This window comes from Cydia amplana, chromosome 13, assembly GCF_948474715.1.
Source record: "Cydia amplana chromosome 13, ilCydAmpl1.1, whole genome shotgun sequence".
NCBI lineage: Eukaryota > Metazoa > Arthropoda > Insecta > Lepidoptera > Tortricidae > Cydia > Cydia amplana.
The window spans coordinates 173,228-199,472 of record NC_086081.1 but is presented as its reverse complement, the minus strand read 5'-3'; the positions used below and the strand labels follow the sequence as shown (position 1 = coordinate 199,472).

Sequence of the window (26,245 nt, the reverse complement as noted above, 5' to 3'; positions counted from 1 at the left end):
TATAATCTTTGTCTGACAAACCATATCGCACTACTTATAATAATATGATGCATTCCGGTGATTAAAATATACGTCGTTGTTTAAGTAAAGCAGTTACCTAACTATGTCAACATAAGTATTATCACGTTGGTTTCTAATCATCCCACTCGATACATGTCTTTTCCAAATATTTCTACAACGACCCGTCGTGTGCTACTTCAATACAATGGTCCATCTTCATAAAAAATCCTCTTAGATGTAAATACATATATTTCTTATTGAAAATATTTTACAGAAATCACATACTCACAAATAAATATCCGCTTTCTTAGTACTTGGTATTACATAAAATGTTTACAATATTGAGTGACCTATTTATATTTCGGTTTCTTTGCGAAGGTTTGTGGACAGAGGCCTTGAGGGCTAGTAATACTAATACCACTCGGTTAAGTAAAAAGCCTTCCAAATATTGCGCGAAGGCAGCATGTATGTCCCGGCGCGCACCGTACAATCTGTTATACCGTCCGGCATGGCGTACGTACGAGACTCAGGGCCCGATTCGGATTTTGTAATAGATATCTTTAAGACATCGCCAAGATACGATAACGATATGTTTAAGATCTAACCTGTCAAATTTGACATTTCCGCGATGCTGGAGTTACTCTTGAACGATTTCCACAAGATATTACTCAGAGATCTAATTCATATCTAATAGATATCTAACACGATCTATCGTAAAAGTGACATTGGTTGCCCGAATTGCGCTGCAAAAGAGAACTAGTTGAAATCTAAACTATAAAGTATCTAGAATGGATCTAGTACGTGTCGTCTCTTGTGAATATCTTGAAGTTCGAATACGGCAGTCATAGTCTTAACATAACTTTCTTATGCGTTGGTCAAAAAAATAACGCACATTTTTTTTTATCATTTGTCTACTATATGTAATTTAGCTCTGCTTATTTTATGTTTCTTTTCTTTTGGTTTGTTGCTGTTACCTGCCGTTATTCTTCTCACTTGTTATTCTCATCGGAAGATCAGCGCTGGAAGGCCTGGAAGTCGCCAGCAACATGGTGAACTGAGGCCATTTCGTGGCATTTTCTTTGTATGTTTTTCTTATATGTGTTTTGTTTCGTTTAAAATATTAGAAAAAAGTTTTTATTCTTTTTTTTAGGGTTCCGTACCCTAAGGGTAAAAACGGGGCCCTATTACTAAGACTCCGCTGTCCGTCCGTCCGTCCGTCTGTCACCAGGCTGTATCTCACGAACCGTGATAACCGTGATAACAGTTGAAATTTTCACAGATGATGTATTTCTGTTGCCGCTATAACAACAAATACTAAAAACAGAATAAAATAAAGATTTAAGTGGGGCTCCCATACAACAAACGTGATTTTTGACCGAAGTTAAGCAACGTCGGGTGGGGTCAGTACTTGGATGGGTGACCGTTTTTTTGCTTGTTTTGCTCTATTTTTTGTTGATGGTGCGGAACCCTCCGTGCGCGAGTCCGACTCGCACTTGGCCGGTTTTTTTTTTCATTTCTAAATGCTGCGAACGAGACGCTCTTCGTGGACTCCGCTCTAAAAACTTTCAAAGTGTTTTTTGTTGCTGAGTGAAATAGATAAGAAGAGTATACTGACGTTTGCGAGAGAGAGACTATTATATTAGACTTACTGTTTTATGGTACAAAACATTTTATGCACGTCGCTACGTGACTTCATAACCATATTTTAATATTTTTACTTAAATATGCTTGAATCAAAATAAATCGTATAACGAAACGTCTCAAATATTATGTTTCCTTCTTTGTGTTGTGTGTATTTTAAACGTTATCAATGTACATCCATCCATTCCGTGCGCTTTTTTTACATAAATACTTTCAGGAATTTTATTTCCAAGAATAAAGGCATAATATTTCTTATATTTCCTGACCACAAAACATACACTATATTACAAAAAATTGCCTCTGAATGTGAAACGGGCTTCGCACTCAAACGGCATCTTAAAGGCATTGTTTTAAAACAATGTCTTCAAAGGCCTACACGCCGCTCGACGCGGGGCCCATATAAAAACACTCTTTCCTGTTTAATTCTATTTTGTTTGCCCGCGCCCCACGCCCTACGCCCCGCTGCAGGTCCCACTCCACTGATTGCTCCCTGGGTAGGGGGAGGGGGGTATTTATTGTAAAACTTCAAACGCTGACTTATTGTTGCCGCTACTCACCTGGGAGCAATACAAGTTGTCGTGAACGTCACGCCATCTATCGTGTTGTACAAACTTTTACTGCTTTTACGTTCCAGTAACGCTTATGTAACTTATGTTCTTTATTTGACAACTTGTTAGCGATCATTTACACGTCTGTCTTGGTTAGGTTTTATGATCTTTTAAAAACTTCTCTTTTACAAGAAACCTTGCTTAATTAAATACTCAGGTATTCTTTGCTCTGGAGGCCTATTTGAAGATTATGAGTCCTAACTTGATTTGTTATTGATATGATGCAAATGCGATAGACCAAGTAGTGATTTTAACCTTCGAAGTTCAAATAAGCCCCCTACAATCCTGCTGGTTATTGAGTTTGTCATATTTATAGCTATTCTATTTATATAAGTTTGGAATGAAAACCGTAATCACTAAATCGCAAATTTTTCATACGAAGAACACGATCTCACACTTTGAAAGTATTGTGGGAAAGAAAAACCCACCAAAAACATTTTCATGTAAAATGTTGCCAAGACGAAACCATAGGCTCGCACTGACAAAAAGTTATCAGATATCTTGTAGAGCCAAGCTTCTAACTCTAACAGGCCCTACCTTCACAGACTCTACACCTTAGTCCAAATATGTGGCTTGGCCGTTTCACTATTCATTATTTTTTATTATAAAATAGTTACTGATTTAAACTTTCACGATTTTTACACATTATTAAATTATACAACGGGACTTAATCGCGTATCTAAGTTTTAAGATTTCCGATTTGGAAAGTACTCTATAAAGACGGTGTACACTCCTTTATTCAAAGTAGCAGGGAGCCTAAGGTCACCGAAGGACGTTATTCCGTATCAGTCACCTGGCGTTTACAAAATTGATTGCAGTTGTGGTAGTTCCTATATCGGAGAAACAAAGCGCACAATAGTAGAAAGAGTTAAGGAACATATTGCAGCTGTCAAAAATCGTCAGGTGAACAAGTCTGCCGTGGCTGAGCATTTACTGGAGTCAGGACCAAACCACTGGATTGAGCTGCATAACCCTAAAATCCTGTCCACGGATCGTCATTTCTACAGCAGGAAAGTACGAGAAGCCATTGAAATCAAAAAACATAGTAATTTCAATCGGGACGAGGGTTTCAAGATCTCATCCACATGGAATCCAGTCATTAGTAAATGTAAGCGTAAACGAATATCGACAGTCGATAAATCGAATATCGTTAGTGTTGTGTGTCGACAGAGTGACATCCCTAGTGCGCAAAACGTTCAAGCGGATAAACAAGACCAAGTGCGGGTAGTTCGAAAAACTCGCGCGGTTAGACGATGCTGATTTCAACTTAAGCCAGTCTTCTCCGAGACCACGGGGACAACGCCGTCCTCGAAACGTCGGAGGTAAATCTTAAAACTTAGATACGCGATTAAGTCCCGTTGTATAATTTAATAATATAAAATAGTTCTTGTTGAAAATGTTTTTGGTGGGATTTCACATCTTTTTGTAAGTTGCTTATGACAATCTTCTGATTTAAAGGGTTGCGGGTGATTTACTATTAAAAATCCTGAAATACGTACTTGGGGGGCATCTTTTATATACAATCTGCTTTTTTACTGATTCCCCATACAAACTTCAACCCCCTTTTTCCCCTAACGCCTTTTTCCACCCCTTTTCACCCTTACGGGGTGCTTTTGGGGTTGAAACTATTTTATATCCTTCCCCATAACAATAACTATCTACATACCAAATTTCAACTAAATCGGTTCCGCGGTTATCGATTTTTCATACAAAATTCCACCCCCCTTTTCACCCCCTTAGGGGCTAATAATTTCAAGTTTTTGAATTTTATTGTTGTTTGTGGACTAATGCTATCTCACATACCAAATTTCAGCTTCCTAGGACTTCAGGAAGTACCCTAGAGGTTTTGATGATCAACAGTGAGTGAATGAGTCAGTGACGAAATCGGGGTTTTTTAGACATTCATAAAATCCAAAGTATAAGAATAAGAATAAGAATAAGAATAATATTTATTAAAAGAAAAACCTTATTAATAATACATAATGTCCAGTGGCCCCCACACTAGGCTATGCCTGTCACGTGGTGGCCGGAATCGAAATTCGTAAAGTGAAGGTAAAGAACCAAGGACTAATCTAATAGAAGGTAATGAAAGTAATAGTTACAGAAATTAAGACCTATGCAATTGAATTTTTTTATGCTTAATAAGTCCACTATTGACATCATATCCTGAGAGTTTTGTTTAATCCAAACCCAAGTTAAGAGGGTTCCAAAAAACGACGAAGCGCTTCGAGAAAAGGTAGGTAGTGCCCTTGCGCTTCGCTTTGCTCGTCTTGGCGGGGGCACTACCGTGCCCCCAGATATTAGAAAGAAAGTGCCGGGCGATAAATCAGGATTGCAATGTATGTGTGACCTTGATCTGATAAAACTCATTTGTATGTCGATTGGCAAGATTATGCGTCGTCGTGTTTCGTCTCTGTAGGCATCGAAATTTTGGGCACCAATCCCAAATATGTGATGTATCGTGAACCTTTTGTACAACTTTACCGACATAGATATTTGTACATTTATAACTAAATGCTGCGGTTCTGTCCACGGCCTTCGATAAATATGGATGTTGACAATTATGTTATGTTCGGAAGTGGTTGTTGCTAGGCCTTGAATAAATCATATTTTGAATCTTTGAATCTGTCTGCTCCCTGTTTGTACTTAGGAGTAATAAATGTATTTTTTCGATATCGGCAATCGGTTAATTACTTGGTGCGGCATTCAGACTTTTAATGTCTGTTATTGATTTGATATCAGTCTACATGTATTGCACTTGCGCCATTGAATAAGCACAAGAGGAAAGAGTATTACGCCATATCAAAAACAGATTTATAAAATGTGGTATTCGCTCTAGGGAGGGAGGCGCGAGTCAATTTGTCGGTTTTTATTTGCCTGTCGAAGTGTCGACTCGTGTTTGAGCAGCACTCGCCGCCTGCACTCGCGTCTGCCCCACCGCGCGTAACAGCCATTGAACACCATTTTTGGACGTTATTGCGACGGAATACGGTTGACAATTGGATAGCGGGTTACGGCTGTCATGGGTGGAGCCACTCGTAGCTACATTTATCCCGTGCCGTTTGATTACAGTATCAACACCTGAGGCTGGACTAAATAACACGAAATAAGTTATATTGCGATTAAGGGAATCGGCATTTTCCCTATTTTGCCGGTTTATAGCAATTCGTTGATTTCTTACAAGACTGTCGCTACATGTCATGTCGAAAACATGTTGTGTTGACTAAATTGTCTTCTTATATTGACACAGGAGCCCCCAAAACGTAATAAACGTTGACTTTACTTTGCCATTTCCGTGCCATATTAGTCATCAAGTAGGGCAATTTGCTCTCTGCATTACTGCGGCACCACTGCTGCTGCTACGGGACACGTTTGTCCGGTATCTGACAGCTATCAAATAATATGAAGCTGTGTTTCCATGGAAGCTCACGTTTTTCCCATACAGTGCCGTTTCCCACCACGCACTTCGCATACAGCTAATATGGATATCAAAGCTAGTCTCTCGCAACAATCTGCTCGTGTTATTTCCCCAGACGCCGGCAGCGTGCGGCAGCAACACTCGTGACCGTCACGTGCGTTCTCCATTACGTCACAGTTCAAACTGGTTTCTCTTTTAAAATTTCAGACGCTCTATAAATAGGATTTAATAGCTTCATTATAAAAAATATAGTTATTATTACAGATGACAGTCAAAGTCAGAATGAGATACAATGTGACCTGCATGAAACAATGTCTTGTTATAAACGCGATATCCGTGCGAAGGCCGAAGCGCGGGCTTCAGCAAAAAGCTTATCAAATTTCTTCCTCAATGGCACAATTTTGACAAAGCGATCATGTCGTTGCGTTAAGTTCGGTGGTCCGTTTTACTATGCGAAACTACTTTTTTCTAAGCCCTCTACTACTCCCCTCATTCATGTAAAGGAATGTAGTAACTAACACTGATTTAAACTTTCACGATTTTTACACATTATTAAATTGTACAACGGGACTTAATCGCGTATATAAGTTTTAAGATTTACCTCCGACGTTTCGAGGACGGCGTTGTCCCCGTGGTCTCGGAGAAGACTGGCTTAAGTTGACATCAGCATCTTCTAACCGCGCGATTAAGTCCCGTTGTACAATTTAATAAAATGTAGTAACTTTCGTTATGTGATCCATCTCCATCCTTAACTTATAAATTCAACAGTCAGTGTTAAGTGAAAGGCTGTGTTAGTAAACTGCTCGTCTACTCCAGCCGTGTTCAAGCTATCGGCTCAGCAACCACCGCTCACAGAGTGAGTGACAGTTCGCACTTGTCGCAATAAAATGTTCCTGTATATTTGGTTCCACATATTTCCGCCAGTAACGTCAACTGCGAAGAGTATTTTACTTTTAAAATGACTAGTTATGATGTGTAAGGACTTATTTAAAAAAAATACAAAGCTAGTAGAAACTTATCAGTACGTAATTATAAAATATATCAGATATCTCTTATGTATATGTACTTCGAGATTCATTCATAATCAAGATAATTTCTCAAGTTCTCATACCCGAACCTTATAGCTTCTGTCTTATCATAATGTTTGAATTTAGCTTAAAAATAAATCGTGGTCCAAGACAGTGATTTTACTGAATCATAAACGAGACCTTAGTAAATTTCTTATGAAACTCCCGTATTTCGAAGTCTCCGTTGGCAAGTCGGCCTGCAATCATCCTGCGCTCGTAAATTTCAGCCGTGCACGTGACCACATTTCTATTGCCCACATACTTCCCATCGCCCACATTCTTCCCGCATAAAGATAATCTCCCGCGACAATTTATGGCGCAGCCGCTAATAATTTATTTTATATGTATAAGGGAAGAGTTAGCTCCGCGCCGTTGAACTTGATCTACGGGACTGTTTAATGATGTACGGCGGTTAATGTTTTTATGTCGTGATTTGTTTTATGTTATGCGAATTCAATCCATAACACGTTATTTATCACGCGTCTTATTTTTGTTAGTACCATGGTCCGGATACTCTAGAGTGCCGTCGATAACTTTCCAAAATTGCGAAATTTGAACATGGAAAAATTTCGGCTACTTCTCATATTTTTGCATGGCCACCTGTCATTTGTTTCCTGTAAAATGTTACTGAAATTTCCGACAACATTTGCAACTTATTGGAAACTTTCCGCACATCTGCATTTATCTTGTACGTATTGATGAAAACTGTCGATAAACGATTAACGAACGATTTTAAAACTAGATTGATTTCCTTAATGGCTACTAACCACCATGCCCACAATACACTTTTCTGTTGTTTTGCGGATATCCAGAGAGGAAAATAGGGACTACGTTTACTTTGTTTGTATGTTCGGCCGTCCCATTTCCTCTTAAGGAAGATGTGCAACACGAATATTAGTGCAAATACGAAAATAAGGTGCACTAACCATAATTGGTAGACCTAACATTAAGCTAATAACTTTACGGTTTAACTCAAATATTTTCTCCATTTTCAAGAACCAGTGCAGGAGTACGAGTACTATCGGCGTCGCTCGCCGCTTAGCTTAATGTTAGCCTCCTTACCTTAGTCCCAGAATCGTTAGTTTCGTTTTGAATTTGGAACCTTGACTTATTTACTTAATCAAAGTTAAAATTACATTTTGGAATAGGTAAAGCTTTTATAAGGGCCTCTGTGACTCGGGAGGTTAGCATGACTCAGAAGTCTCACGACCAGCAAACACCACACCACAGCAAGAGACGTGATTCAATTCATTTGCTTGCCTCAAATATTTGTGCGCACCACCTCCAGTATTATATAAGCTTCTTGGAGATCCCCTTGTACCGCGGCCCGGGCCCGGGGCGACAACTTTCAGTGATAGATGCCTCCTGGCGCGGGATCGGACACTTTCCCCTCCTTGATCCGCTTGGCTCCTTCAGGCCAATTCGAACCTACAATACTGACATCAGAATTATATTTGAAATGCTGTCATTTAGTTGTCGTGCATTTCGCTTGTTCTTATCCGTGCATATATTGGCGCGAGCGAGACGCACGACAGCTACTTAAATGACAAAATTCTGATATCGTTCTATGTTATCCCCACGGGTCGTATTCTGAAGTTAGTGTACGTTCGAATTGGCCTCCTTGTCTCGCTATGGAGTATTTACAGCACCACATTTACCGATTCAGTTCGCTTTTATGATTTCAGTTATCACGGTACAAGGTAAGTACATGTGTGATGTTCAGCCTTTATAGAAAGATTGAAACAAAAGGCATTATGTTTAACAATAAACTAGGCGTTTGTGTGATATTAGCTTCAATTCGAACGGCATGTTTAAAAGATGACTCTATTTAACTTTATATGTACCTATGATGAAACTGGTTTCGTTTAAGTTGAAACTCCAAAATTATGCCAGTGGCTAAATGTGGCCTTTTCACATCACTCTTCCCATGTCGAATTTTTAGTACGCTTGGAATTTTTACAACGTGACATGTGGAATTTTGCGGTGCTTTAGTCCGTTGTCGATAACAATTGCCGATCGGCGGCGGTGCGGCGCGGCGGCGCGGTGGCCGCGCTCCAATGCCGCCGAATAGCCGCTGATTGTCCCAAACCGTAACAGCTTCGTATTACAACTGACTCGACGACTCGAGTTCTCAAGCCATCCAGTCTAACCTGATCCTTAGGTACCTACGCCGCGGTTTACATTTTGGCGCTGTGGGCAAAACCATGAGCAGAACAGAATGTTGAAGACCTCGCGTTTACAAATAATTAAGGCGCAGGTACTCAGACGCCTGATTCTGTTACACTGGCGAAGAGTATTTAGAACATTATAATTCCCACCGATTTAATCTCGACCAATTTTTGCACTTTGTTCTTTAAACTCTTGGAGAAAAACTTCGGCTTAGCTCCGTTGTACGATGTACCGTTACTTTCGGAAAGGGAAAAAGGACATCCTGTAAACGTTTTCATAGGTACCCATTTTCTGCCCCTGCCCGAAGTAGCTGTTAGAAGCCGTTATTCACCTTCCAGCTTGTCCGGAGCCAGCGGCATGAGCTGTGAGTTACGGTTTAGTCGAAGGTCGTATATTTGAATCAATTTGAGACTTTCTTAAGACGGTAAAATTTGCACAGGTAATTAAAGGGTAGGTTTATCAAAAGACAACAATGCCATTCAAAGATTTGAACATTTCAAATAACTTAAATTTACTCTACTACAGGTAAAGTACTCAAATCATGCCGCGGCAACTTGGCAACAGCAGTTGAGCGCACTTAAGGCTCATTTAGATTTAGCGACAACTCGCTTTGTTAGATTGCGATACCTTGATCGATCAGTTAAATTGCCTTTACACTGATTCGCCCGAGCTTTTCATTCACTCGTTCTCGGCACACAATTACAATAACCCTCTCGTACGAATATTTCGCTCACAATCACTCGGTTTTACATAGCATTATCTGCTCCACGTCCCGCCGTTAACAGTGACCTATTTTAACATCTAAAGCCGGATCCGCAAGCGTTTATTAGGTGTTTCGCGGTTTAACTCGCGAATGATTCTGTGCTGAATAAACAAAGAAGTACCAATGAGGAGCGGGGAGGGGAGGGATGACAGATAAATAGGGAGTAGGGACTCATAAGTCACCTATTATTTATCCGTATAAAGAACAACATGTACAACGAAAAATAACGAACAACAGGAAATTCATTAATTGAGCCTAATATAATAGTATAGTTTTATGAATATGGGGATTGGGGGCTAGAATTCTTGTATTGCAGAGTAACATAATCCGTAAATCGCATCGTTTGTTACAGGTAATGCTTTTTTTTAACTATGTCAAAATTTTATCAAAAATGTACTAGTAGCTCGTGCAGTGCATGCTTGCTCGTTTTAGCGCGCAGGTAAATCGAAAACAATGCTATATGTATTATTATAATATATTTAAGCAAACATCAGATTGCTTACGCTAAATGAAAGCCTCATTTGACTCATTAAATGGGCATAGAGGCCGAGGGTGATGTCGCCATACGGCTAATTTACAACCAAATTTGCAAGACAGCAGATCATAAGGCAACAGTCATGTCGAAATTTTACTTTCCGTAGTTAAGATTATCACAAAATTTGCCAAAGGCAAAAGTAGCAACTTTTCGGTACAAATAGGCCCTGGTCGGTAACTCTGAATATCTTTTGCTGATGAAGGAGGCAGGCTGCGGAGCGAACGGCGGCCATTATCGTTGAACAAACGACCAGCCACTTATTGCGAATAACGTTCGGAACGGCGCTGAAAAGTGCCCTTTCACGAACCCGTTACTTACGCGGAATGTTTGCGGGGAACCGACAGTGTTGCAACTTGGGTGCTAAACTTGGCAACTTGTGAAGCAATCTCAAGACCAAAATTACCACCTGGAGTCTTAAAAAAAGAGGAGGCATTTTGTATTATTTTGTTCTCGATTACGATGTCTTGAATGTCTTGATCTATATATTTGCATGTTTTTATTTTGTTGATTGAACCTATTAAGTAAATATAGTTGACCTGGAGAAATCGACTGACTTGTGCAAATGCTATATTACACACATAGTTATTGGTTTAGATGAATTACAATTGTTTTTTTTTTAAGTAACTATTAATTGTTGGCGTACAAAAATGCTCCTCACACATTTTACCAACTTTGGAAAATTCGTCTTGCTATTTTTGTAATTGTGAGTAAGCAACACTGAAATCTGGGCCTCTATTAGGCCCTTGTGTGTCACCAGGAAGTTTTATCTTGCTTTTATGTTGCGGAAATTCTCTAAACATGGACCTCTTCATGCCTACATTTTACTAAATTAAATAGGTACACATTACAGATCCACTCCACCACCACCACCAGAGACACTCCAGCCTTAAATAAACTCTGTATCTTAAGTATGTATAAGAAAGAATACTACCTATAGTCCCCCCAGACCATTAATATTGTCTGAAAATAAAAATAATTACATGGTGGTCAAAACATCAGTAGATCTTACAGTCCTGTAATCATTGGCCTCCTTATTTAATCCCTACCAAAGCGATACCATGCATGCATGTAAAGTAAAATAAATATAAATAACATAAACCAGTTTCAAGGAAGTTTTAGAAGAAACTAAGTAGGTAACTGTGTTTTTTATGTCATCTAAAAGGAGTTAAGACTGAAAACGTGGCTACCGGAGACTATTGACATCGGGGAGGGTTATTGTTTTAGCATTGTACGTGTAGGTACTTGTGTAAGTAGAACATTCCACTGAAAGTGTTGGTGCTAGTTACTTCAATATAAGGGTTTATATGCCAACTAGGCTAACGTTAGAAGGGCCAAAGCCATAAAAATGTATGGGTATCCATTTTAATAATAGGTACGGGTAATATAAGCTAAATTTATAACTTTATAAAAGGAAAATATTTTTCACCACACCAACTGGTAAAGGCTCTCTTGATTGTTTAAAACGGATAGCAAAGTTGCATTTTATTCACATGTGAGGCAAAGTAATCAAATGTAAATATTGAGTTGTTTTCTTATGTTTGCTGGTTGATTTGAATATTAAATGATGATTTTGAATGATAAATATTTAATAACATTCATTTGGATTTGATTTGTTTTGTTTTTGTTTGATATCTTACAGTTAATATTTTCTTCGGATTGGTGTGGTGAAAAATGTTGTGTTTCATTCGGCGGCAAATTTTGTTTAACCCTCGTGCTTTGAAACCCTCGCAACGCTCAAGATTCCATTTTTCGAACCACTCGCTACGCTCGTGGTTCAATTTTAGAATCTTAAGCTTGTTCGTGTATCAATATTAGCACGAGCGGTTAAACAACAACTTTACCCACTTGTAAAACAAATAACTATTTATTAGTTAACTATGGAAGCAAAAAAACTTGCAAACTTTTTTTTACTTTGGCTTGAGAACAATAGAATATTAGGTACATGACATCTATTTTACATTTCAAAGGTTGACATTAGCAGATCAACCTTGTCTCCCGACCCCTCGTGAGTCGCGACCCCGCGGTGCGCGACAAAAAGCCGCCCGCGACCTAATGTAGATTAATGGCACCCGAAATATTCTCTTTAATGACATTATGGCATCCCTCCGTGAGTTCTGGAGGTACAGCCACCTGCAATATCTGCCTCCACGCAGCGGCCAAAAATATATGATATGACACGCTTTAATTCTTCCATTAACTAAGATCACTCTGTACTGTCCACACTAGTGGTTCTCGTGGTTCTAATTTATTATCTGCAAGTACGAGTATTACATTGCATGTATTGTATTGTTACAAATGTGTATGTAAATTTCACAGTAAACATAGAAAACTTTCATTTTGGAAATGGAAAATTTCAATTGCCAAACAAGAAGGTTCCGAAATTTTACCTTGTGGAGTTTTGCAATTTTGGACAGTTTCCGAAGGTACATTATACTCCTGAAATTGAGCTGCAGTGACATCTAGTCACTGCAGCATCATGTATCGTGATGATGATAGAGTCAGACCGAGAAAAGTCTGCAGCGATTTTGATGGCCCACGCAGTGCAAGTGTCATTTTAAACGTCAAACTTCTATAAATTTATGACGTGTAAATAACACTTGCACTGCGTGGGCTATCAAAATGGCTGCAGACTTTTCTTGGTTTAACTCTATAAATCTCAATGCATTCCTCTCACTCCAATAACACATATATGCGAACGAGAGCGAGACGCGCTGATATTGATAGTATCGTGTTAATTGTAAAAAGCTCAATATTCACGTGTACGTCCAGGCTTTACCTAATGAGCGCGTGGGGTGGGGCACGACTCATAAATGAATTATGAAGAATGATGCTCCATTACATGTGGTACCATGCGCCTCACTAATAGGGGTAATATTCAACGTGGTTATTTTTTTTTAGGGTTCCGTACCCAAAGGGTAAAAACGGGACCCTATTACTAAGACTCCGCTGTCCGTCCGTCGGTCCGTCCGTCCGTCTGTCACCAGGCTGTATCTTACGAACCGTGATAGCTAGACAGTTGAAATTTTCACAGATGATGTATTTCTGTTGCCGCTATAACAACAAATACTAAAAACAGAATAAAATAAAGATTTAAGTGGGGCTCCCATACAACAAACGTGATTTTTGACCGAAGTTAAGCAACGTCGGGCGGGGTCAGTACTTGGACGGGTGACCGTTTTTTTGCTTGTTTTGCTGTATTTTTTGTTGATGGTGCAGAATCCTCCGTGTGCGAGTCCGACTCGCACTTGGCCGGTTTTTAATCCTGTAATCTAGATGAATGACAAATTAGGAAAAAAAATGAAGAGAACCATTTTAACCGTGTTCTTGCAAATAAATAAAATATGATTATGATTTACGATTAAAAACTGTAAGTAGGTAGTATAGGTATAGGTAGGTAGGTGGTAGGTAGGTTTGAAGCGCTGGTGGCCTAGCGGTAAGAGCGTGCGACTTCCAATCCGAAGGTCGCGAGTTCGAACGTTCGAACCCCGGCTCGTACCAATGAGTTTTTCGGAACTTATGTACGAAATATCATTTGATATTTGCCAGTCGCTTTTCGGTGAAGGAAAACATCGTGAGGAAACCGGACTAATCCCAATACAGGCCTAGTTTACCCTCTGGGTTGGAAGGTCAGATGGCAGTCACTTTCGTAAAAACTAGTGCCCATGCACGCCAATTACTGGGATTACTTGCCAAGCGGACCCCAGGCTCCCATGAGCCGTGGCAAAATGCCGGGACAACGCGAGGAAGATGATGAGGTAGTATAGGTATTATAACACAAAATTACGGTTTTTCAAAGGATGACTCACGTTAAACCGGGCCGTGTCCGGGCCGGAGCTTATAATTATACGGCGCTTCGTTGTCTATGTAAGGCATCACGTGATCACCTATCATCTGCAATAGGACAGTAAGCGCCGGAAGCTCCGGCCCGGACGCGGCCCGGACGCGGCCCGGTCGGCCCGATCGAACGTGAGTCATCCTTTAAAACACCTTCGCTTTTGTAAATTCGTTAAAAAAGTAGAATCCGTACCAAACTGTATACCTACCAAACGATGCAGCAATGTAAGCGTGAAGAGGTAACAGATAGACAGACAAAGTTACTTTCGCAATTATAATATCAGTAGAAACACGTCTTGCTTGCATAACTATCTACAGAAATACCTAATCATCATTCATCGCCCATTCTCATGGTTTTGCCTATACACAATTTGGCAACAAATGAAATTATAATATCATAATTTACCCCTTGAAACAATTTCTAAACCCTACTAAGTATGTACCTATTCACAAAGTTTGAAAAAGCTGCGACTTCCGGAGTTGAGTGAAAGTCGATAATACGAGCCACGGCGTGCGTGCGCCAGGACTCGAACCTGCGACCTTCGCAACTGGGCCAAAGAGAAAGTTGGCAAAAACAAACTTGCGCCGTTTGCCGCATTCTTCTTTTATTTTTCTTTTAATTTGCTGATATAGATTTCATTTATCATTACAACAGTTCGTTTCTGCAATAAAAAGTACAGTTAATAATAAAAATAATATCCATTAGTAATTATATTACATCATACTTGCCAATACATGTTGTTGTTATGTGTTTTTTCAACAATTCAAGTTAGGTATTTGAGTTTTGTATGTTGTAAATTCTATTAATGTTAAAATGAGTTTAAGTTTAAATTGTATTAATGTTAGCTTCTGAGCAACATAACTGTTATTATTCATTAGTGGAAACTGTGTGGCTTGTGAATGTGTTATAGTCTGATTTACTATATGTGTTGTTTTTGCCTGTTTGTTTCCCAAAGGTTTAAATAAATAAATTATTAGTTACGTTACCTAGTGCTGGACTGTCACTGGGAACATTCCCGGTAACATATAATACCCTGTTTTAGGAAATTATTAACTACTTAATAACTTACGCTACGCTACTTACTTAACTACTTAATACTTTATGGATCGATGGAGCATCAGAAATTATGTACGATACTGTAAAAAACCGAAAATCACAAAAAATGGACTTACAGTGTTATGCCTCTCAGGTACGGATATTAGGTACAGTGTTACAGTACAGAGTCGCGCTGCTGAAGCCAGGAAAACCCCCAGATAACGCCAAAAGTTACCGCCCTATCTCTTTGCTGTGCCATAGTATACATACAAGCTGTTTGAGCGCCTGCTGCTAAATCGACTGACACACGTTGTGGAGCCTCAGCTTATACCAGAGCAAGCGGGATTTCGAGCTGGAAAGTCATGCACAAGCCAGACACGGATGCTGACGCAGCACATCGAGGATGGGTTTGAACTCGGCATGGTCACTGGTGTCGCGTTTGTTGATCTATTAGCGGCTTATGACACTGTCACCATCAGGATCCTACTACACAAAGTTGACATCACGCGGGACAGGAGCTTTGTCAGGATTCTCAGTGTCCCTTTCTTTTCTTTCGGGCAACGACGAAGTGACAATTGAATGAATGTTGCTATTGTTGCGACAGCTAAACAAGGCATGCCACTTTTTTATTAATATAAATGTCATATACTTGGTCAACCAGATCTTGACAGTAGAAAAAGGCGGAAAATTTGAAAAATGTAGGCGCGAAGTGATATCGTCCCATAGAAAATTTGAATTTCGCGCCTTTTTTTACTGACAAGATTTGGTTGATCAGCTATAATTACAAATTCGCCGTGCCAGTTTATTAACTCAGTTAATGATACGGTTTTAACACCCCCTGGCACTGACTAAAATAACCGACTTGGTTTCACATCACATCTCAAAACTTTTTTGTAGTAGACGAATTGCGTTGCGAGACTTGCATCTTTTTACATGTAATGTTTTTGATGGGATCTCATCTCTTTTTGTTGGTAGTCCTTCTTTTCGGGTACTACTTCTTGTACGTCAGCTAACACTTTTCTCAAAACTCATACCCATCCCACATTATACTCGTACTCATACCTATACAATACTCATGGCCATACCAAACTATACTTGTACCCTCTTATCCAATACTCATACCCAAGTACCCATCCCACAACTCCCACACCATACCCGCACGTATACCTATGCCATATTCATATTCTTACCATACTCATAGCCATACCATACACATATAATAACTATACACATCTTCATACTCACATCGTACATCACAGCTATCTTTACACCCACTTTTGTAACTGGAACTGCAACAGTAACTAACTTTGTAATGGCATATATATGGGACTACAAACTTACTTATGCAGTTCTTAAATCTTTAAACGTGACTTATATTGCAATATTTTTAGATTTTCTATGGCTTGATAAGTTGAAAACTACTTATGTTTGCTAGAAGTACCTGAGAATTGTGATGATCGTGAGTGAGCGAGCGAGCGAGTGAGTGTGTCGGTGTCGAAACTAAGGAACTTTGACGTACAATATTTTTTAAACTACAAGTTCAAATTTAATGTTTTTAAGAATATATATTAAGCATTGTAAGCCCTATATGTCACTTAAAATTCAGGGTTCTAGCTTTAGCCAGCACAAAATTACAGGACGTCGAAAATGGCCTGAATCGCTTCGAGAAAAGGATGGTACGGCCGTGCCTCTTTGTTTTGCTCGATTTGGCGGGGGCACTGGTGCCCCCAGATGACTATGGTTTTACCATAATAATAATTAACGTCGGTAAATCAATTCCATATTTATGTTGGTAATGTTTCTGAAAATAATCCCTAATTTCTTTCCATTCCCCCAAAATTGTCTAAATCTACACAATTCGGAGCTTGATTCTATGTTACTGTCGTGTTTTCCCAAACGCCGGAGTGTCAGCATTCTTATGGCGCAATACGACGTCAAGTATAAATTTAATGTTTATTAAGAGAAATTGTTAGACATTTCATTTTCATTCATTCATTATTTTTCTCAGAAGTTAATTTACTTATGGGGATGATTCCCGCGACACATCACTGTCGCCGACGGCGCCGCGGGGGCGCCCGCGGGGTGTGCGGGGCGGGGAGGGGGGTGTCCCTTCAGACGCAAAACTCTTCAACTGTCCCTCAACTTCATTCAGTAATCGTTCAATCGGTAGTCGACATGAAAAACTACAACTCTCCGCTAAGTGAGTTAGTGAGTTTTTGCTCATTTTCAGTGAAACTTAAAAGGTAATAAAAGTTATAAGCAGAGCTCGGCGGGGATGAGCTATTTTCCTTATAATATGACGTAAGACTTGTCAAATTATAAGGTAAATAGCTCACCCCCGCCGAGCTCTGCTTATAAGGGCCTTTTATGTGTCTACTGGTGAGATATGGTATGTACGTTACATTTCAAATACGAAACGTCAATTTACGTACAGTATATCATAGCTCATGAGCCATGAATCATGATGTTAATTTTAATTTACAAATATCTTGAGTGTTTGTGCACTAAATACCTAGATATAAATAAACAACTGTATAACAGGGGCTGAGTTCACACGACAGAATGTCGACATCAAAAATACAATGTCCAAAAGTTGGTCCTGAACTATAATAATATTATGTATCTAATCAATTTCGGAAGTCAACATGAAAAACTAGAACTAGCTAACCTAACCATTTGGCAACGGGCACTGTACAAGCAAAGTTTTGGCCATTAGAAACTTCTACTTACTATTTCGTGACCTAAGTTTACTGTTCTAGGTTGTACTTACTACGAAAGAATGTTTAAGTACCTAAAGTGGGTACTTAAAGCTGTATAGCTATTCAACAATTCAGTACTTATGTAATTGCCAAATCAAGGAACCACAAGACCTACGTGTCGGATGCCCTAATAAACAAGCTTTCTGGAGCCCGCGGTTCAGATTCAACATTCAACACTTCTTACGATTTTCATCTTATTTTCATACGACCTTGAAGATCGCTCACGCTGAGTGGTGTATGCGAAATGAAGTGAAAGTAGTTTAAGTTGTGCGTGCACGACAATCCCCTTAAACCTTGGTTGTGCTGTATAATAGAACAGAAAAATCGTTCTGGGAAAAAAATGCAAAAAGATTACTAAAAATTCGGTCAGGACAGGACCCTTATTATCATACACACAAGAAGTTAATCTACACGTGCCCTCTTCAATAAGTTATAGGTCAGAGCGCACAGGCTAGCCAACCTGCCTGGCCGCGTAGCCAATGCCAATCGTTAACTCTCCGTAGGGTATCGTAGTCATCTCTCTCTATCACTCTTCTATATTAGTTGCACGATTGCACGTTGGCCACGCACTCTGGTCGCCGTCCTGGCTGGCTCCCCGCGGCAGGGACTCCCACGAATATCTTTAAGCAGGTCCCGGGAGTGGGTCGGGGCTTATTTGCTAATGCGTTATTTTCTCGTATCCTATCTTGTCACACAGATGTTATATAAATATATTCAACTAGAAGCAGCACATTTTGTTTTCGCGTGACGTTTTACATTTTTATGCCATGCAGCATACACCCAGTGGCGTAACTAGAGGGAGGCTGGGGGGGGTACGTGCCCCGGGCGCCGTCCAAGGGGGGGGCGCCAAAATGGGCAAAAGACCTCCCATAGAAAATTGACCAGCCAAAATGTAGGAAACAGTCAAATTTTTTTTCGCGACTTAGGGGTTGGTCTCATAGTAAAAATTGCTCAGTATAATCGCAAGACCTCCCTGGTAACGGAAATGCAATTATTTTTTAGCCACCCTGTAATACACGGTGGTCCAAACCTTGACATCCAAAAATTTTTTTTAGAATCCTCGTCGTTGGTTATCTGAATATACCCCATGTATGTTAGCCGATTTTTCGTAGTTTTCGAGTTTAACTCTTGTTAAGAAATTCCGGGGTGAAGCTTTGCGTTACTTTTATGCCTTCTAATAATTGTTCGTGGTATTTGCACTGATAACATGAAATAGCGATGGGGAAGTGACCCCATAAAATAATAGTAGAAATAACAAAAGAGGATTTTTGTAATGAATTACTTATTTCCACCTCAGTTCCTTTGACCGGCGACTCTGACAAATTATCTATAATACCTTTAAACGAGCAATTCTTGTTTATATATATAGTAAGTAGTTTTTTTTTAATACGTCATAAATCCCCTAAATACGGAACCCTTCATGGGCGAGTCCGACTCGCACTTGGCCGCTTTTTTCATATTTTTGCTCATATCTCGAATATCTGTACGAATAGCATTATAATTACTTCGGACAAAAGTTTTTAGCATAAAATTTCCTACAAATTTAGTTATGTTTATTTTTACTCTGCGATCAATAGGTACTTTAGGAGCTACAGGCTGTTAAAGTTAAATAAGAGATAAAAAGCGGCCAAGTGCGAGTCGGACTCGCCCATGAAGGGTTCCGTATTTAGGCGATTTATGACGTATTCAAAAAAAAACTACTTACTAGATCTCGTTCAAACCAATTTTCGGTGGAAGTTTACATGGTAATGTACATCATATATTTTTTTTAGTTTTATCATTCTGTTATTTTAGAAGTTACAGGGGGGGGGGGGACACACATTTTACCACTTTGGAAGTGTCTCTCGCGCAAACTATTCAGTTTAGAAAAAAATTATATTAGAAACCTCAATATCATTTTTGAAGACCTATCCATAGATACCCCACACGTATGGGTTTGATGAAAAAAAAAATTTTGAGTTTCAGTTCTAAGTATGGGGAACCCCAAAAATTTATTGTTTTTTTTCTATTTTTGTGTGAAAATCTTAATGCGGTTCACAGAATACATCTACTTGAAGAATTTATGAATGATGTTGCTTGACATGTGTTATTTAGTTTAGCCTTGGTTTAGATATACGTTTGACATGTTTTAATAAATAAGAGAATAATAATGTAAATAAATAAATGTGATGTAATAAAATAAGGCGCATGTCAACTTAGTTATAAATATATGACTTTGTATTTTTTTGTGGAATTATTTTAATACTCTTACAATTGAATTTTATAATATGAATGTTTCGATTAATTTAAACGTCACATCTACCAGGCTATTAAAATTTAATGTTTTGCGAAACCGTATCTTTTCTGGGCTATTGTAAAAAATATTGCAACATCTAGGTCATTCCATGGTCTGTGTATCTTTCTGATACCGCGCCCCTTGTTTATCGTAACATTCATGAGCACCAAAGCCAACAAGAACAGCACATTTTTTTACGAATTATTACTGTAATATAAGGCCAGAAGTCGACTAATTGCCCCAGACACAATTTCCTTTTGTTTCCGCGGAAATAATTTGTCGTTTTGATTACTTACTCATTTTTACAAAGTCTTTCAATTAAGGTCAAGTGTTACACTTGGTTATTAGATTCTCGTTTAATTGTTCCCCGTTTTTATTAGCTGTTTTATTCTTTCGTATTGTGCTGTATTTTTTATAGTAAATACAATTGTTTCGGCACGGCCAAAAGGTTCAGCAGTTTTTTGCCGAAACCGAACGTTCGGCCGAAACTTGATTTGTATACTGAAACCTACCGAAACCGAAACCCCTGGTCGGACACTAATTGTAAGTCAACACTCTAAAAAACGAAGACCAACTAAGAGCAGTTTTCTCTTAGTTGACGTTAAGTTAATTATAACAATAACGATCTTATATAAATCAAAGAAAGCTGATTACTTAAAACAATAAGTGTATCTGTGATTGAACTAATAAAGTAGGTATGTTATTAATCCTAAAAATTGTATACTTTGCATCTATCATTAACTTGTTGGCATAATTATGTAACGTAGGTTGATTCAATCCTTAACAAATTAATTAAAACAGATAAATATGTTAATAGTTATGAACATTTTAATAGTTTATGTGATTATTTTGTCTTTGTTGATTTACATAAGACTTGGTATTTTAATCAACTAAATATATAATATTTAGAACAACGAAAATAAAACATTCAATCCCATTATGATCAAGTTATTGTATTAATTACGAAACTAATATTCCATTCTATTAAGAATTATTTGTTAAATCGATTTTATTCATAATTAAATTAAATAATCAGGTAATCCGTTCAATCAAGATAAGTAGGGGGGCGCCGGTGCACCCGCGTTCCTCCCCGCCCGCGCCCCTGCGGCGTCTGAGACCGTGCGATGCGAGCGGGGACTAGCTAGTCTCAGCCTCAACGTTCAGCATTCAACTACTTAGTCATTCAAGTACGCGTCAACGAAATAAACTTGTGCATTTATTTCACGGCAAGCCTGGAACAGTAAACGTGTTACCTTTGCTTTGTGTACCTAATGTATAATAGTGTATGTGCAACATGGAGGAAGTGCTAATCTAACCTAACCCCTTAACTGATAGCAGTTCAAATGCGTTACGCATACCACCCGGCGCGGGGACGGGCCGGGATGGTTATGTGGGAATCCCTGTTGTGGGCTAATGAGACCCCAGGTCCACCCAGTAAAACCCCTCTGTTGGCCGCCTCAAGGCTTTAAGGCGAGGCACGGGAAACGATCGGGACCATGCTTCCGAAACCCCGCCAGCGGCTGTCCGAACTGGGGACTCGACTTCGGAGGAACTGTTTCCCTTTACTTCTCTAAGAGTGTTAAATGTTAATTATAATATATATGTAAAGTATGTAAAAGAAAGTTCGATTTTTAAATGTAAAACGTTTAGTTGTCTAAATGTTTAGATGAATAAATAACATCTTATTATATATATATTTTTTGTTTTATTCATTTACCCCCTTTTCATAAAACTTTACTTTGTTAAATTTGAATCTCAATTGTTTAATCAGTTCAACTATGAAGCTTGTCTAGTACAATATACCATTCTTCTTCATTTGTACTATGACTTTTTGTCTCATTTACTAAGACATTTCTTTCAGATCTCTACTTTTTATGCGCACCGTGCTGAATAATGCTGATCCTCGTACTCATATTATACTCAAGGTCTTAAATACTAAGATATACATTTATTTCAGATCTTTTTGAGGATCGGCCTAGACCGGTTTCACGAGCACGCCTCCTCCCGTGTTTGTAAAGCTAAACCGGTCTAGGTCGATCGCCAAAAAGATCTGAAATAAATGTACATCTTAGCATTTAAGGCCTTGAGTATAATATGAGTACGAGGATCAGCATTATTTAGCACGGTGCGCATAAAAATTAGAGATCTGAAAGAAATGTCTTAGTAAATGAGACAAAGAGTCATAGTACAATTGAAGAAGATTGGTATATTGTACTAGACAAGCTTCATAGTTGAACTGATTAAACAATTGAGATTCAAATTTAACAATTTCTTAGTTCAGGCTAATAAGATGCATAAGTCGATGCAATCATGTTCTTAGTTGAACTTATTAGGGTCAAATAGTTGATACAGTAATTCTTCATGTTAACATTGATTTACATCTTAGTTGAAATGATTAAACAATTCAGATTCAAATTTAACAATATCTTAGTTCAGGCTAATAAGGTGCATTAGTCGATGTAATCATGTTCTTAGTTGAACTTATTTGGGTCAAATAGTTAATACAGTAATTCTTCATGTTAATATTGACCTACATCTTAGTTAAACTGACTTGTTTGTATTAGTTGGTACGGTAACTTATCATGATAATAATTATTAAGCCCTTAGTTGATCTTGCTAGGATCAATTAGTTAGCATAATTATTTTTCGTGTAAATATTGAACAAGATCTTAATTGGTTCAGTTACATAGATATAGTAATAGCAATCAGAATTACCTTATTTGATGTGTCTAAGTTCTTGTTAGGCTCGTATGGAATCAAGATGCTTGATTACGACTATCAAGATATTGATAGGGCCAACCAAATTTTTTTTAGAGTGAAGCGTGAACCGTCATCAGACTAAAAGTCGGCTTCCTAGCAGTACCTAGTTTTTAAACAACAAGATGCAACGCTTTTTGTGGTTGTAATGTGGTAAAGGTCACATAGGATAGTCTATTGCATGAAGAACTCATCTCAAAATTGTATTGATTTAAATAGTTACTTCATTAAAGAGTGCAGAATACCCAACTTTTCAACTAGCTGAATCTAGTCAGGGTTGACGTCAGGATTCACCCTGACTTGTCAGGTTTGCGGGGTGACTTGGCGTTATTAGGGAGTGTTATTAGGGACTTTAATAGTAACGTCAACTAACCTCTAGAAGTTAGCTAGAAGTTTGGACGGGGCAGAGCAAAAGGAAGATTATTCTGTAGCTACAGCATATGTTGGTAAATTGTGAAGCTGGAATGGCTTTGTAATAAGGGATTTATTTTGGGTGAAACGACTGTCCAGATATTTAGGGTAACGTACTTTTGTCAAGATATTATTTTTTTTTATATGTCAACCCTATACCTAGTTATTCCATTAGACTTGCACACATTACGACTAGTAAGTATAATATTTATAACTTTCGCGTTTTGAACACATATTAACTCAAATTTAAACACATATAACATTTTTTTTTCACATATTCACAATAGACCCGTCTTTAAATGTGAGTTAATATGTAGTAAGTAAGTAATCATGAATGGAAGTATCCCAAACGGCCTTGTTGATGTCGCCTGCACGAAAACACGGAACTAGGTCAATGTGCCGTGGGGCGCGGCGCGGGTTCGACTCCCGGACCCGTTTCCTCCAATGAACCGTTATTGCTTATGGTAACACTGGAGCAGCGAGTTTGTCCCTTACCTTACTTTCTTAATGTTTCAATATACTCAAAAAAACTCGAGCCTCCGAATACAGACAGACTCCGTCAATAATTATGGGCCCGATTTAGACATCGCCAAGATACGATAACGATAATTATGTTTATGTCTAACCTGTCAAATTTTATATTTGCGCGATTCTAACGATTTCCACAAGATATGGCTTAGTAATCCAATTCACATCTAATAGATATCTAACTCTATCTAACGAAAAAGTGACATTGGTTGCTCGAATTGCGCTGCAAAAGAGAACTAGTTGAAATCTAAACTATAACGTATCCAGAATGGATCTAGTATGTGTCATCTCTTGTGAATATCTTGAAGTTCGAATACGGCAGTATGTCGATGTCTGTATAAGTATTTAGTATATTTCTTCTGTGAAAACTGATTATTTTTTATCGCCAATAAGGGTGCCTATAACGCCCACAATATTTATAATCCAAAGGCACAATAATACACTTTGATTCCACTATAATCAATATATAGCCCTTGATTAAGTACATAAATAATTTTATGGTTCTTTTATAATAGCGGCATTGATAAAAAATAAAGATACGTTTCTATTGATAATGATCCGTACACAGTTTAAGGAGCCTCTTATATTCAGCACGATAGGGTTTAATATCGCATATCTCGGAAGTCTTTGCTTAAATATGTATGTCACCTTTCACTTATGACGAAAGATGGCGATAGTGAATACGATGCAAAGTGTTCGTTTAATTCGAGCACTAACTCAGCCGGCTCGTTGGTCTAGGGGTATGATTTTCGCTTAGGGTGCGAGAGGTCCCGGGTTCAAATCCCGGACGAGCCCAAAAATACATTTTTGTTTTATTAAGTTGTTGTTGTTTTATTAAAGACTAGCGACACACCCCGGCTTTGCACGGGTTAACGAATGAATCACTCTATCTATTAAAAAGCGCCCAAGTGCGAGTCGGACTCGCCCATGAAGGGTTCCGTATTTAGGCGATTTATGACGTATAAAAAAAAACTACTTACTAGATCTCGTTCAAACCAATTTTCGGTGGAAGTTTACATGATAATGTACATCATATATTTTTTTTAGTTTTATCATTCTCTTATTTTAGAAGTTACGGGGGGGGGGGAAGACACACACATTTTACCACTTTGGAAGTGTCTCTCGCGCAAACTATTCAGTTTAGAAAAAAATGATATTAGAAACCTCAATATCATTTTTGAAGACCTATCCATAGATACCCCACACGTATGGGTTTGATGAAAAAAGTGAGTTTCAGTTCGAAGTATGGGGAACCCCAAAAATTTATTGTTTTTTTTCTATTTTTGTGTGAAAATCTTAATGCGGTTCACAGAATACATCTACTTACCAAGTTTCAACAGTATAGTTCTTATAGTTTCGGAGAAAAGTGGCTGTGACATACGGACGGACAGACAGACGGACAGACAGACAGACAGACAGACAGACAGACAGACAGACATGACGAATCTATAAGGGTACCGTTTTTTGCCATTTGGCTACGGAACCCTAAAAAACCGCATCAAAATCCGTTGCGTAGTTTTAAAGATCTAAGCATACAGACAGACAGACAGGGAAGCGACTTTGTTTTATACTAGGTATGTAGTTATGCTCCAAATTATTTTGAACCTGCATACAATTATTATTTAGAAGAACAAGGATATTAAACAGTATATACAGTATAATCGTACATCATATACCAGAGGAGCGTAACGTTCATAAATATCTGAACACAGCTAACAGAGCGCTGGCGGTTTGGGTGGACTGCATGGTTGCTAGCCTGTAGGTTTGGACACCGGCCAGTATAAGGCAGACGTCCGATTGCTCATCACCGTTCCAGTATCTAAAACGAGTAACAATTCAATATCCAAAATACATTGCGTTACCTCGCTCTTCTGGAATAATAAACAACACCTAGTAATTAGGTAGTTGATAAACTTACTTAACTTACCTACTTACTTACTAGGGTGACGCAACAACCGAAAGTGAGTACTGGCTTCCGACACCAGATCACGCCATGCCTATCGGCCATGGCGACTGGCGAGAGTTGACAAAAGATATCAAAAATGTATTATGAAAGCTTACACCACAAGGCTCCGGTATGTTTAGGTAAAATCATTCGGGATATTCAAGCTCAGCCTGTGTAGGTATATCTGCCCGGCGAAACCCCTCGTTGGTGCTCGGCCCGAGTGTTGTCACGAGGCTGGTGATATTGCTACTAATTGGCTGCACTCGCTCGTGGCAGTCGTGGCTCTAGTATCCAGAGACAGTTAAATAATACAGATAGTTCACATTCAAGCTACATGAGGCGGGCCATCGTGCAAATATGTAAGGTCCATCGATGGGCAGTTAATCAAGTATTGCTGCTAGTACCTACTAGTCTAGCCTCTGTAATCGTGACCCTTTTACGGGAACATGTAATTCTGAAATTCTGTGCACTCTCCAAATAAGCGGGTGCGATGAATCTA

General features: G+C 38.7%; 1 protein-coding gene and 1 non-coding gene across 2 annotated transcripts in view; one reads left to right on the top strand and one right to left on the bottom strand.

Annotated features, from left to right (window-relative positions):
- The window catches only part of LOC134653375 (dopamine D2-like receptor), a 266,783-nt gene that overhangs the window by 218,166 nt on the left and 22,372 nt on the right, over positions 1-26,245 (bottom strand). The gene's annotated exons all lie outside the window — the stretch shown is intronic.
- On the top strand, positions 24,525-24,596 carry Trnap-agg (transfer RNA proline (anticodon AGG)). Its single transcript has one exon. It is a non-coding gene; the product is annotated as a tRNA-Pro (tRNA).